Below are 13538 nucleotides of genomic sequence, written 5' to 3'. Positions count from 1 at the left end.
ACTGATATACACCTGAACATCAGCAGGAGAGGACTCTTTAAAGTAGAGACACTACATACTGCTATACACCTGAACATCAGCAGGAGAGGACTCTTTAAAGTAGAGACACTACATACTGATATACATCTGAACAGCAGCAGGAGAGGACTCTTTAAAGTAGAGAAACTACATACTGATATACACCTGAACATCAGCAGAATATGATGAAAGTGTTTCAAAGGGTCTGTAAGTCCACCATCACCTTAGTGAGAAACTGAAAGCTGTCTGCAGTGGAGGAAGTGAAGCATTATCGTATAGCTCTGACCAACTGTTGTACTCTCAGGGAGCTTTGCAACGCCTACATGATTAAACAGTAAATGAAAACGGCCCCCCGCTGCCCTAAACCCACACTAAGCACAAGGGAAACCACCCACCAAAGCCTCATTAAGAAAAGAACAAACTTAACAACAGGAGTTCAGAAAAGTACAAAGTGTAAAAGTGCAAAGACTGGGAAAACAATGGTAAGTGGGAAAAAGGAACAATCCCAGAATAAATGTCTGCTCCATTTCAGTCACAACCATGGCCAACTATAAGGTTCACCTCTATTTTGTACCCTTTGTATAGGCAGTAACATAAACTATGACTTAAAAATAAACTCCTAACTGCAGTCTAAAAGTGTACAATCATTTATTATAAGAGCTATCTTTGTTCTGGGGATTTTGCACTGTAATACTTTAGATTATTAGATAATATGTGACGGCAGCAAAAACCTTTTTTTTACCATCATGTTTTTCTTGCTGTTTTTTTGAAAGTGTTGAAAGCTGAAATATTCTTTTCATCACGATATTACTGTCTGGATTTTGGCCTTTGCAGACCATTTACATGCACTAAAAACGTATACAACACATTACAGAAAAGGAAACACCTCGACGAGGGCCTCTTTAAGCTCAGCTGAAATGAAAGGGCTGATCAAACAGACACAGCTCCCGATGGAGATTGTAGTGTTCGGCATACTTAATACCCTTTTTAATGATTAGAAACTTCTTTGGGGGCTCCTTTCGTTCTTATCCGAAAGCACAGCAACTTCTTCTGCCTGAATACATTCTTCTCCACCATTCATCACATTCGTTGGCCCCCCCCTCCACAGCGTTTTTGAAGCCTGCAGCGACATTATGCTAATCTTATGAACGTGCACCTACTCATAAACAGTATTCATTAGGTTTGAATCCACACCCGACATGGAACATTCTCATGTGCAAACTTCATCGAAAAAACTAAGAGAAGTTCAGGACAAGAACACAATTTGTTGCCCCTAACCCTAACCCTAACCCCTTTCTCACTGGGCTTTGAACCACAACAGCAACATGTCCTGATCTGGCGCAAGCTCGTCAAGAAGACCTGGAGAGTCTTTCCAAAAACCTTAGTTAATCACGGAAAGTGATCAAATCCCTGGGAGAGGATCCATCTTGAGATCCCCCTCCTCATATGGCTGAACGTTCGGTAAAAACCATGCAGGATGTTAGGAAAATCTCCCACTCTGTCGATATGCCAAAACCTCCTATGATAATCCAACACAAGGAATGCAATGTAACTTAAGGAATAGCTTAGAGTAGACAAGTCCAATTACGTCCAATACGTTATGAGGATTTGGCTGCCTTATGGACCAGGGTAGGAACCTTGGTGGAATAGGGACTAAGTTACGTAGACAAATGTATTTTAACTTGATATCTGATGCCAGACTACTCAATTCATCTGAGCAGGAATAGCCATCAGGGCACGTGGCTGACATTGGACAGTAGTGAGGTTTTTTCACTCGTTGCTCTTCTGGATTTATCACTCGAGATGACTTGGCTAATTCACACTGTGCACAGTATTGTTGGCATGTTTGTGAATGACCTTTGAGTGACAGTAAATACTACTTTATCTCACTACAACTCTTCTAGACACGGACGCTACTACCACAATCATAAATCAATGACATGCAATGGATCGAGAGGCACTGGTTGATATCAGAGACTCACACACATATGAACCCCATAGAGATAGCTTATTGGGTGAAGGGTCGGATGTTACATATTTCATATCTGCATTCTTTAAAACACGCGTGAAATGAACATTTATATTGCATGGTCTTACTTTAACTTGTAGATTAAAGGTGGGGTAGGTCATTTTGGAGAAACCGGCTCGAGTGCGCTAGGATTTGAAAATACACAGCCGGAAAACAAATCTGCCACTTCCTCACAGAGCCCCTCCTCCAACACACACGAACGCGCACATGACCAATGAGGGCACGAGATACGTTTGTGCCCCGGTGGAAGGCTGACAGGCAGGTAGGCCATCCAGTTACTTTAGCCGGCTCAGATGATTGGTCGTGCTTTTTACAGCGCCACGGCTTCCACAGATGAGATTTTGTTATGCATTTGTTGTCAAAGCACTTCAGATATTCATTGCTATCGGATGTTAAGAGCATTCCATGAAACATAACAAAAAGTGTATCTCGAGCCGGTTTCTCAAACTTACCTACCCCACCTTTAAGTCCTATCGCCTCTCCTTCTCGACAAAGATATCAGTGACATTGTTGTAAAAGTTATTTTGTCTTAGTTTTAAACGTCTCTGCTTCCCCTGACCGCACGTTTCTTGAATCAGTTATATGCAAGGATGCTTCTTATTTTGCGGAGATTTGACGGTATAAACATTGCAATTACTGTTTGTTAAACCAAGTCAATTTTTTTGCACATAAAACACATGCTTCAAGAGTTTTTGGTTTGTTGAAGTAAATGGTAAATGGACTGTACTTATATAGCGGTTTTTCCAGTCTTTAAGACCCCTCAAAGCACCTTACATACTACATGTCGTTCACCCATTACACAGCATTGTACCCTACAAACATTCACACACACCGTTGGCCATGCCATCGGGAGCAACTCAGGGATAAGTATCTTGCCCAAGGATACATCGACATGTTGACTGCATGGGCTGGGATCGAACCCACAACCTTCTGGTTGAAAGACGACCACAGCCACAAGTAGACCTACATACTTTATATTTTCATTTATTTAAAGTGTTATAAAGACACTAAACACTTTGCACTCTGTTTTGCAATTATGAAAGTACATTTCATAACAAAAAGCCTGTTTTGTAGTGGGTGATCCATGAGTATTTCTGACCCAGCTCAAACATGAATGTGAATAATATTTTTGAATTACCTGAATCACTCAACCTTGGCACATCGTTTGTCTAACCTCCTCGATATCTGGTTACTCATTGATCTATTAATACTCCTCAACTATGAATACCACTATTATGACTTAACATATTACATCTTGGACTTGTATATAGTGTATGCTGCGAGTTAGGTGAACAATGAAGCTGGCTCCACACTTCCCTTGGATTTGACCTTAATGACTCATTAGCTCGAGGAGACTTGAAATGCTTTAAACGGAACACATTTTCATTTCCCTGATTACATGTTAAAGTTAAATTAGTCTCTAATGATCGCTGTGTGGGCAAACGTAATTGTTGCAGCAGCAGAGTTCACGGCAAGTATGAGCAACACGAAAAACTAAACACTGTTTCATTAAAACAAATAACATCTAGTGAGATTACAACCTCGCTTTACTTTGAACTACTCATTTAATCACTCTCAATTGTAAACATGTACTACAACCACTAAGGAATCAATGCAGAGCTAATACAATGTCCTTTGAATGCCAGTTGTTTGTGGAGCGATGAACACATCTTGAGGAATTTCATCATGATAGGCGCGTTCACACCACAGTACTTTTCCTACTTTAGTTCCGATGAACTGAAACGGAACTAAAATTAGTTCATGAGAACCTTTTTACCCCCTTATCCCTGGTGATATGGTCAGGGCCGGCCCTAGACTATTGGGGGCCCTAAGCGAGCTTTGCCCTGGGGGCCCCCCTCACTCTAGCGCGTTCTCACTCCACACAACACAGAACCAACTTTTGTCTTATGATGTTAGCATAAGCACACATATTGTATAAATAAGCATGTAAACACCGTGGACCTCACCTCCTCTGGGGGGGGGGGGTCCGGAGGCATGCTCCCCCGGGAAGATTTTAGTTTACATATTGAAGTTAAAAGCATTAATCTGGTGCACTTTGAGAGCAACATTAAGAGATATGGATACATCTCAACACCCATTTGAAACAGAACTGTAAACAGATTTTTCTTTATGGATATTTTACAAAACACTTAAACTGTATTCTTGTTTTGTCATATAGTATTTCATAACTGTTTTTCATTTATTCTCTCTGGCTGTCCATCTCATAATGTTCACGTAGAAACTAGCTGTCAATAGGAATATCATTCAGAAGAATTATAATTTCTTGGAAAAATCTGTCACAAAAAGAGGTTGCACATTTAAGTTCAGGTGTTGTTATGGCAACGTCAGCCACATTTACTGCTGCTAATACGTTCAAACATGCTGTCGACACGTAAAGCAGTGGCAACTATGCCACCATTTCAGCTGACTATTTCTCAGAAATACTGTCACATAACATCCATATATTTCAGTGCGAGGTTGAGCTTAGCTAAGCTAACTATGAAACACTTTAACTGACAGGACTCCGGATCAACTGTGTACTGCAAGGTAGCTTCTAGCTTCATGTCGAACAGTATGTCAACATTTCCCAGAGAGCTTTCTTTGAAATCACCAGGTAACGCTAAAAAACATAACATTTAGATTGTATGACAAAGTGTTTATTTAATATATCTGGCTAGCTATAGCTACTTGCTAACGGTTTAGCTTACCCCCGCGATTCAAAGTAACGTCAACGTAGCTGTAATTTATGCTTTGCTTACACGTTTGCATAACTTGGAAGTTTACTGACATTTACATACCTTGTTCACCTGGCTCAGGTGGTGGCTCTGGGGTTGTTGTGTGAGCCACCACTTGAGAATTGTCGTCTTTTTTAAGAAAATGTTTTCTTATGTCCATCTTCAAAAGCTCTGAGTCCACTGACAGTTTATTTTAAACATTGTCACAGCTCACAGGAGAGGTACCTGTCAGCCAATAAGACAGATGTTTATTTCCTTTGAACTCTCTGGTTGATCTGGTGTCTTGCCTCGGTCGCATTCACTGAACACGGGAAATTACATTCTTGCCGTCCTCTCTTGTGTCATGATGAGGTTCAGGTAAAGCACAGTTAATGTATTATATTATTGACTCAATAATATAATACATGACTTTGAGAGTAGGCAATCTAGGCATACTAACACAATTAATTAAACATACTTATCACGGCGACGGTGTACTGAGATTTTTTTTTTTTTGTGTTGCTCGGCGGCCCCTTGGTGGCTGCGGGGCCCTAAGCGGTCGCTTATGTCGCTTAATGGGTCGGGCCGGCTCCGTGTGTGGTCATCGTGACCTTGACATGGCGACTTTGACAAACTGGTAAGGAGTGTGTGGGAAAGGGCGGATCGTTAATAGTAGGGCTGCTGAGGGAAAGTGTTGGGGTTTAGATGGATAGGACTGTCAGGAGATGGAGGAAAGGATGGAAAGTCAGAGGACATTAGGTGGATGAACGGAAAACGGCATTGAATGTGCCTTGGAAACTTTGGACGGTCCCAGGCAAGCTGTATTATTGTGTTTCAAACCTAACAAAGATAGGCCAATCAGCTCCTCGGTGTACTTCTGTATTTGTGACTTGCTCTATCAAAATCTGTCACTTTGACTCTAAAACATATTGTGAGTTGTATACCCTGTTGGAAAGAGGCAATTCGTAGCTTTCTATTGATATCCTTATCGTTTTAGTTCTAAGAAACACAGCAAAATGTGTCACATGACATGATGACTGTTATCAGGAGACAATTATGAGAAAAGGTCTTTAAAGTTTGCAGTGGATTTCTTAGCCAAAGTTATTCAAAGAGTGCGATCCGGGCTTAATATGTTGGGGACACTGTACCCCTTGCCGCACCTTAGGACCACCATTGCCATTGGACAACAAGCTACGACGACGAGGAAAAAAGTTCAAGAAAAAAAAGCAAAAAGCCAAGACTGTTTTTTTACATCAACCAAAACCTCAAAATGTCCTCAACAAGTTATCGAGACGAATCCGTGGAAATAAATAATTTGAGTCGGATGTGTCATAACGATCTAAATTCTATTCCAGACACTTGAACTACTTCTGCAGAGGAGTCTTTCAGGGAAAACGGCATCATTGCGAGATCTCGTCTTTTCGATGTATTTGTAGTTTGAGTCTTAATATAGAAACGGAGCTTTCTTTAGAAACAGACGCATTTGTTTCAGTTACTTCGCCACCAGAAAAAAACCCAAACACTCAGTTTTGGACACACACATTGGACGGGGAACAATAGACGTAGACACCTGCTACACCCTCCTCCTCCTCCTCCTCCTCCTCCTCCTCCTCCTCCTCCTCCTCCTCCTCCTCCTCCTCCTCCTCCGTCTCCGTGAGTAGGTTAGCCATGCGTGTCATGGAGAAATCCAGTGAATGATAATGAATGATGAAGTGTGTGTGTGTGTGTGTGTGTGTGTGTGTGAATGTGTGTGTAAGGCATGCTTTTGCTTTATCTACTCCCCTCATCCATTCCTCCTCCACCTCTTCCTCGTTGGTGGTGTGTCGGCTGGAAGGACGGCCCCCGTGCTCTGACACACTCACACACACTCACACACACACACACGCACCTCCGCGATGTGTCACTACCCATACATCCACCTGCCTCTTCCCGTCATTTCCCGCTCTCCTCTCCATCTACCCCTACGCTTGTTCTTTTCCCTCCTTTTTTTTGTTGCTCACCCTAAGTCTTCCTCTCCGTCCCCCCCACGCTCCGTGTCACCGCTACCGGGAAGCAAAGAAAAGAAAAATGCTCCGACCGACAAAAGTAAGAAGAGAAAACGGAGGGAAAAGAGTTGAAAGCTGGAGCGTGTTTGCAGCTCAGCCATGCCTCCATCCACCTTGACTCTGCTTTGATGGAATATCCCGGACGGCGAAGGGAACGCGGAGGAAGAAAGGACGACTGACAGAAGATCAAAAGGAGGAGGAAGGACAGCCAGCCTCGCCTCCGGAGGGTACGGAGACACAGAAAGAAAGACCATACATAACACTCGTTTCTGTCCCTTTTGATCTCCTCTCTCTGCTGAGTTGTGTCCACAGGCTCTGCTTTGGGGACTTTTGACAAACTGTTCTCCGGACTCAGAGCGGAGAAGAGACTATTCTCTCTCCGGTTCTTTTCATTCTAATTAATTCCCCCCAAAGCAGACCCTCAAAGAGCCTCTTCTCTGTAACTCCGTCTCTCTGCGTCGCTCTGTTTCTTCCCCTCTCTCCGTCTGTCTGCCTTTGAGAAGCAAATAATTGGATGTGGAGATTGGCTTCTCTGTGGCTGAGCCGCGTGCACACACACACACACACACACACACACACACACACACACACACACACACACACCTGGAGCTCAATGTGTATTGTGCTGTTTTGTGTATGTCATTCTTTGCTGTTGGTGTGTATTCTTTAAAGAAAAAAAGAACTCGTTTTTACTAAATGTTCACCAAACCTAGTGTTATAAGGTATCGATATAGTTTAGCAAAGTCTCCCTAAAAGGGTGAGACTATTTCCAGCGGCGGATGAATGCACATTTAATGATCTGATGAGTTAGGTATCGGTCTTTTCGTTGTTGGCAAAAAATGTAACTTCAAAAAGCAAGTCATTGGTATTTAGCCACGAATGAAGCTCGAAGAGACGGACATGAAATGCCTTAGATCTTATCTTTGGTCACAAACGGCGAGACTTTTCATTTCATGTTTCAAGTTGAAATGTCCCTACCGTTGTGGCAGAGTCTTAAGGCTTTAGGATTCAATCATAGACATAAAAAGGTTTGATAATGCACAACCGGCTCAGCGAGAAGAAAGCAAAAGAAAAGAGAAATAGCCGGATTGGTTGAGAGATTAGTAGCAGAGGTATTTCCCCGCAGAGAGGGAGAGAGATGGAGAGGAGGCTTGAGGAGCCTCTGAGACAAGGAGACGTGAGATGTGTAACACTGGGGAGCTGATTGAGTGGAGGACACACACACACACACACACACACACGCACACACACACACACACACACACACACACACACACACACACACACACACACACACACACACACACACACACTCAGAAAAGGTGTAAGGCTGCTCTCGCTACACTTTCTGCTTTTGAGGCAGGGCGCCAAGTCTCAAGAGACGAACAGGAGACACACACACACACACACACACACACACACACACACACACACAAATGGAACAAGAGGGACTCCGCTATAGTGGGACCCTTTTCACGTTTTTTTTCCAGTCTTTTCTTCTTCTGCTGTATTCATCTCTCTCTCTCCTTCCCTCCCTCCCTTTCCTCTTTACCTTCCCGCCCAACCACACATCTCCCTCCTCCCTCTCCTCCCTCTCCTCCCTCCTCCTCCCTCCTTCTCGTCCTCCTCCTACTACTACCACCGCTCAGCTCCATCCAGACCAAGTCTCATTGTCCTCGCACACACCTCGTCCTCCGAGTGTGAGCGTGCACGTGTGTGCGAGGGTGGAGGTTCCAGGCCGGTCTTTTCGGCAGCGGCAGCGGAAGCAGAAGCACCGGGATCCACTCCGAGGTGAGTGTGTGTCACCTTTTCATCTGAAGAAAGACACTTTAAGATGTGATTTAGTTTCTTTTTAAAGTGGGAGATTGGTGTGTCTTTTTCAATTATGGGGACATTAAGGTAGGACGTGTGTGTGTGTGTGTGTGTGTGTGCGTGTGTGGGAATTTCTGTGTGTGTTTGTGCGGTAACGGGGTCAAAGGTGCTGCCGGTGACATTTGAATGGATGGAGGATGATATGGAGCTGAAAATGTGGCGTGTGTGTGCGTGTGTGGTGTGTGTGTGTGTGTGTGTGTGTGTGTGTGTGTGTGTGTGTGTGTGTGTGTGTGTGGCCAGAGGGTAAGCTTGGCTCAGTCCGTACGTGCTCTGCTTATGAATTACTGACCACGGCTCGAGTCTTTACTCCCCGCGGGTTCACGTTGAGCCTGCAAACACTTCCCCCTTTGTTTTATTTCCCTCTTCTCCATCTTTCTCTTTCTTACTCGATCTTCCTCCTTCCCCATTCTGTTTGATTCGACTTCAGTGACTTATAATTGGCATGCCTGAAGAAGAGAAAACCCCCGCCACCAAAAGCCGTGTGCCAAATGCAAATTCTCCCACAGCCAGGCAACAGAATATAGAGACACACGAGTTAGCTCTACTTTCTCTCTCTCTCTGTCACACACACATTCCATGCAGATTTAAATATTTCCCGGCGGGGTCGGAGGACGAACAGAAATAGATCTAAATCAGGATGGAGAACTCGGCTCGCGCAGCGTCGCCAACCTCGCTCCGAAACCCCCTCCCCCCCCTCTGTTTCAGCCAGCAGCGACAACACTGGCACTACCTTTTTTTTTTTTTTTTTTTTTAAATGTACCAGTGGATTTATATTGAGTTCTGTCAAAGTATGAACATCGACACATTGCCATACCCCACACAATTAATGTACGCCAAGACAAGCAAGCCAATAAACGTCCCTGTTAGCAAGGACAACATTTACAAAGCCGTGATTTCAACACACTTAAGCTTTATTAATCTATTATGAAGACACGGCTGGGTGTCGGAGTCGTCAGGACGAAAGGGCGTCACAGTGTCGGTGCATCTTGCCGTAATCAGGTTTAGGGGTAATGGGTTACATGTAATGGGATTACGCAATCAGGATACAAAACATTTAATTGATTCCCTTACAGTTACATAAAAAAAGACGTAATTATATTACTGTTAAAGTTCTAAATATTGGCGATAACAAGCAAGTGTTAGTCACAACGCTAAAAGAAGCGTTTGTTGTAAGGGATCAGATGTTCTCTCTTCTCTCTGAGCTGTTCTGTTCTGCCGGAAAATACTTTCAGAGTGGATACTTCTACCGCCTGAACCTGCTTCATGGTTTCCACTTTCATCTGATCTGTTTCTAATTCAGCAGGTGAACCTTTATGTTCATAAAATAATGTGTGTGAGCTTAGCTGTGTGTGTTAAACTAAAACGTGGCATTTTCTGTCAGCTCGTATTTTATTTCTGCTTTTCAAACTGCAGTATGTGCTCATGTGTTTCAGTGTTGGAGTGTCGGCTGCTGCCTGAATGCTCAAAATGAACAGGGGAGGTCATAAAGTGCCGGATACGCTTCGTAGAAACTTGACTTTTTAAGCTGAATTGATCCGTCTGTTGCGCCTCTTGGCTGCTACAGTGGCATCCGGATTAAGCCTGAGATAGAGATCTGGAGTTGATGAGCTCCTCGCTTCACTGTCTGTCTGTCTCTCTGTCTGTCTGTCTGTGTGTCTGTCTGTCTGTCTGTCTGTCTGCCTGTCTGTCTGCCTGTCTGTCTGTATGTGTGTCTGTCCGTCTGTCTGCCTGCCTGTCTGTCTGCCTGCCTGCCTGCCGTGTCAGGGCTGACTCCAGATCAGTGATAGGATAGGTCACGGCCGCCAGCTGCCTCCAGCGGTCCCGCAGAGGAAGGGAAAGATGGAGATGTGGAGGCAGCAGGAGGAGGGGGAAGACAGGTTGAAGGAATGTGTGTGTCCATGTGTCAAAGTGTGAGTTGTGGTGGCGGTGTGGGAGATAAGCAGGATCGGCGGGTGGGGGAAAGATAAGATGCGCTGAATGCTGGATATAAGCACCTGGCTTGAGAGAAAATAAAAGATAACAATGCACAAAGAGGAAGGTGGGGGGGGTGTCAGGGTTTTAGAGGTGGGTGAATCCTCCAATATCTACCTCCAGTCAGGACGGATGTCACATCAGGACCCTCTCATCCTCTACCTTCCCACGGCCCCCCCCCCCACTAAGCGCCCACTTCCCCTTTTCTTTTTGACAATGAGCCGACAGCAAAGAACAAAAGAAAACATAATCCATGCAAACCCTCCTCTCTCTGCAGTCAGGAAGCAGAGGAGGAGGAGGAGGAGGAGGAGGAGGAGGGGGGAGGAGGAGGAGGAGATAGGGATGAGTAAGGCATGACATGTAAGCTTGCGATTGCGGTAATCAATTATATAAAAAATTAAATTAGCTGCGGTGGGGTTGCTCCAGAAAAGTCAAACTGGTCTACTTTTGAAAAGACGGCAAGTATGTGGGTGCACTTTGAGGCAACATGCAGTTTGATACACGTCTAAGTAGGAAGAGATTCAGTCTTCTCTCCTAAAAATAGGGCGCTCACATGAATGTGTTGTCAGGTTCATTTCAGAGGAAAGATCATTCTAATAAAAGTCTGCATTAAAAAGCCCTGACTGACTAAACACGACTCTGCGTTGACGTTGTTGCCATGCGCTCAAAGTTTTAATTACTTCAACTTTGACCTTGTTTACCAACCAATCAGATGACAGCTGTGCTGATAGGCGCACGCTAGCATGGGAGATAACCATAGAAACAAAACTAGACTATCTATTTTCACTGTAGAGCTTCAATCACTGGCAATGACAATTACAACGAAGATGCAGAATCATAAATAATACTATCACTTAATTAATCTTAGGCTATTAAGAAATCGCTTAACATATCTGAGGTAAATGAAGTGATGTGATCACCATGTCTCAAAATCTGTCCACTTTTAAAACCAGGCGCAAACACCTACTGGTCCCGCATGTCTGGTCTCCCCTGGTCAGGAAGGAGGGGACACGACCGGAACAACCTCGAATACAAGAAGTCAAAATGGGTTTTCTCCGGAGAGCGGCTGGTAACTCTCTCACGGCCCCTACACACGGCGGCGTGCGCTGCCGCTTCTGCCCATTCACTTTGAATGGGGTGACGTCACGATTCGCCGCACTGCATTGTGGGAGCAAAGCGTAGCTTCTCTCGCGGTGCTCGCTGCAAAAGTAGAGCAATGTTCTACTTTTGACGCCTCGACGGAGCCAATCGAATCATATGCCAGTACAAGCTCTAGCCAATCAAACCGCGTGCTTGTGTGTCTGGGGCGGGAGATGCATGTGATTGGTTGTTGGTCGAGTTTCAGCCCCCCCCGCCGGCAAGCGACAACGCACGCCGCCGTGTGTAGGGGCCGTTAGGGATAAGGTGAGAAGTTCAGTCATCCGCGGAGAGATTCGGAGAAGAAAGGAACCAGTTGAGGTGGTTCGGGGAGGTTAGGATGCCACCTGGTAGGGGTGGGGGAAATAATCGATACAGCATAGTATCGCGATACTTTGCGATATTGTATCGATACACGGACACCAAGTATCGATATTTTATTATATAAACTATTCATATTGTAAATCCAAATAAAAGTTTTGGTAACAATTGCTTTTTCAAACCACTATGGTGCTGGGCTTTTTCATGGCCATGGGTAACGTCAGTGGGATTGGCAGGAAGTTAGTCAAAACAAAGATGTACATATTATCTATATCGCAATATATCGTAGAATCGCAATACTTTGGTATTGTGGCTTAAGTATCGCGATAGTATCATATCGTGGGGAGCCTGGTGATTCCCACCCCTTCCACCTGGGCGACATCCGTTTCCTGTTTTGTGCACTTATATTGCACCGATGCTATCCTTCCATCTTCAACCGCTTCCCAGAAGTCGGGTCGCGGAGGAAACCGTTTCAGCAGAGGGCCCCACACTTCACATTTCGTGGCCTAGAGATGTTTTTCGGGGATGTCAATCTGGAAGGAGACGCGATGCAAACCCAGAACCAGGTGGAGGGATTATATCTCCACCTGCGTCAGGGAGAGGGAATCAGGCAGGACCCACATGCAGGACAGATCGAGGGTCTAACCGAAGATACCTTTATTTCAAGTCTTTAACATACAGAGCACTCACTCCCTAGTGAACACATTCGACTTCGACAAGGATCTCCCAACAACTGAAACACCAACAGAATTTAAATACCAGCAAGTGTGATCACCAAGACAAGACCCAGGTGGGGAAGGAGGAGAAACACAGAAGCACCAGGTGAACACAACCAGGTCATCAGACAGGAGGAAAACACAGAGAGACACGTGGTGTTTCTCAATGTCGAGTACGCTTGCTAGGTAGCACATGTCTTCCGAGCGTCTTGCTTCAGAAGCGAGGCAAGAATACTTCCTGGCATTCGGAAAACGAAGAGTAGAACAGGCGAGGAAGTGTGCAGGTGTGCGTCATATGAGAGGCCCCGCCTTGCATTTTCCATCACAGATTTGGGGAAATTGGTCCATGCGCAAAGCATTGTGGGGATTTTAAGACCGCGGAGTCTACACATGTGCAGCCTAGAAATTTCTCCAAACGAAGTACGCCGGGCTCGGTAGAATTCCAAGTATGCTGGACATTGGAACAGTCCTTCGGCGGCACTCGATGACGCAGTCTGCTTGAAATAGTGGCTCTGGAGCATCCTTCCTCGACATTGAGAAACACCCGTGAAGTAAGAGCAGACACAAACAGGTCCTGACACCCTGGCCTTGGAGCACCTTTGAATCCCTAAGTCAGAGCTGGCCAGGAAAAGGGACGTTTTGGGGCCCTCTGCTGGAACTGTTTCCTCCGCGATCTGACTTCCGGCAAGCGGTAAGAGATGGAAGGATATCAGAG

General features: G+C 44.9%; 1 protein-coding gene across 4 annotated transcripts in view; it reads left to right on the top strand.

The window, feature by feature from the left end:
• Nucleotides 1-13538, top strand: part of LOC139433840 (uncharacterized) — a 36525-nt gene that overhangs the window by 10302 nt on the left and 12685 nt on the right. Inside the window, exons 1-3 of one of the 4 annotated variants that reach the window (XR_011643241.1) lie at nt 6524-7033; nt 8456-8597; nt 10112-10176. The exons of 1 other annotated variant lie outside the window; for it this stretch is intronic. The gene's annotated coding sequence lies outside the window, so the exon portion shown is untranslated. Of the gene's footprint in view, nt 1-6523; nt 7034-8455; nt 8598-10111; nt 10177-13538 lie in introns of those variants that run through there. 2 more of the 4 variants (XR_011643242.1, XM_071203270.1) reach the window with 2 other exon arrangements.

This window comes from Pseudochaenichthys georgianus, chromosome 5, assembly GCF_902827115.2.
Source record: "Pseudochaenichthys georgianus chromosome 5, fPseGeo1.2, whole genome shotgun sequence".
Classification (NCBI taxonomy): Eukaryota; Metazoa; Chordata; class Actinopteri; order Perciformes; family Channichthyidae; genus Pseudochaenichthys; species Pseudochaenichthys georgianus.
This window is presented reverse-complemented; position numbering and strand designations above follow the sequence as displayed.